The 1,754-nt window shown below is 47.1% G+C and overlaps 1 protein-coding gene across 1 annotated transcript in view; it reads left to right on the top strand.

Moving 5' to 3' along the window:
• Positions 1-1,754, top strand: part of VAV1 (vav 1 guanine nucleotide exchange factor) — a 65,690-nt gene that overhangs the window by 55,780 nt on the left and 8,156 nt on the right. The window lies entirely within an intron of this gene.

Genomic DNA, 1,754 nt, shown 5'->3' with positions numbered 1-1,754 from the left:
CAACCTCAAACTCCTGGGCTCAAGCGATCCTCCTGCCTCAGCCTCCCAAGTAGCTGGGACTACAGGTGTGTGCCACCACACCTGGCTAATTTTTTATTTATTTTTTATGTTATAGAGAAGGGGTCTTGCTATGTTGCCCAGGCTGGTCTCAAACTCCTGGCCTCAAGCAATCCTCCTACCTTGGCCTCCCAAAGTGCCGGGGTTACAGGCATAAGTCACCGCGCACAGCCAGATGTGGCTCTTTGACAGTCCAGCATTACAGGATATGAGCAGGACTCAGTGCCAACTCCCCACCGTACATGAGCCCAGTAATGCATTTCATGTTTCCACGTGATCATCAAAGTGTGAGCTCCTTGGTTACCAAGATCAGCAGACCTGCTCAGACCCTAGCATCAGTGTGTGCTTAACATTCACATTTTGTTTAATCTTTAATTTTGCCTTCTGAGGATTTCCCTTACTTTTTTGAGAGCTTAGAATTTTTTCCTCAGCATTTCAAGGGGTTTCGTAGTAGGAGGATTTTTCGTTGCTGTTGTTATCTAGTTTTGCTTATGGACAGAAGTAGATGTTTTCTCCCATGCCCTGGCCCACCATATTGGCAGAAGTGGATGTCTTCTGTATTTTTTTCTATTCTGAGGTTCACTGTATTACCATAATACAGTGATACAAGGGGAGGTCTCTCCTCCCATATCCTTTATAGTCTGTGGTCGTCTATATTGGCAGAAGTAGAGATCTCTTTCCGTCTATTCTAGAACATCACTTTCTTTACAAGGTCTTATTGACTTCTCAACCAACCTGTGAGTCAGGGGAGATGATTCCTCTTCTATGAGAGGGAGACAGTAAGGATTAGAGTAGCAAAGGCTCCAGGGAAGGGGTTCTCCTGGGACAGCCTCTGTCTTTGGGTTCCCATGGTCACCCCTCCCTGGAGAAGCCAAGATTGCTTCTCCCATGGTTGGGGCTTGGCAAGGGATGGGCCCGGTCCACGGACTCAGGGCCCAATGACCACGTGGTCCTCTTTCTCCCTCGATTCCAGGTATAACGTCGAGGTCAAGCACATTAAAATCATGACAGCAGAAGGACTATACCGGATCACAGAGAAAAAGGCTTTCCGGGGGCTTACGGTAAGGGCCAGTGTCCCCCAAACCCTGGCCTCCCAGGACCTAGGTGGGACCCTCCCTGCACCTTCATCTGGGGACTCCCTCCTCCCTCCAAGGTGCTATGGAGCAATTGGCCTTAAATGTATTCCCTTAATGATCAACAGTCAGAGTGATAGTGAATAACAGCAGTGACTTCTTACAGAGCATTTATGGTCAACACGTTATAGACAGGACTCCGATTAATCCCCTCATCCCACCCTCTGAGTGTCCATTTCACAGATGGGTAAAACTGAGGCTTAGTTCTCATCTAGTGTCACAGACTAGCAGCCCATAGCTTAGCTCTGCCCAATCTGCCAAACGACCATTTCACTGAGCATTCAAATGCCTTTCGGGTATTCTCGCTTCTGTTCGGTGCCCTGTAATTTTCAATTGACAATTTTAAGCCTGTTGGTGTAAGGCACATGGCTCTTACCCACGGTCTGTGGGTCCTTGAGGGACCGTGAGTCCTCTGAAACAAAATCCAGAATTTGGCATGTATCTGTATTTTTTTTGGAGGGGAGTGTCTTAGATAAAGGGATTCTTGACTCCCCGAAAGGTTAATTCATTCCACAAATCTTTTTTCTCCCCCAAACTTTTTATTCTGAAATATTTTTTCTCCCC

The sequence above is a fragment of the Propithecus coquereli genome, unplaced genomic scaffold, assembly GCF_000956105.1.
Source record: "Propithecus coquereli isolate 6110/MARCELLA unplaced genomic scaffold, Pcoq_1.0 Scaffold241, whole genome shotgun sequence".
NCBI classification, from domain to species: Eukaryota; Metazoa; Chordata; class Mammalia; order Primates; family Indriidae; genus Propithecus; species Propithecus coquereli.
This window is presented reverse-complemented; position numbering and strand designations above follow the sequence as displayed.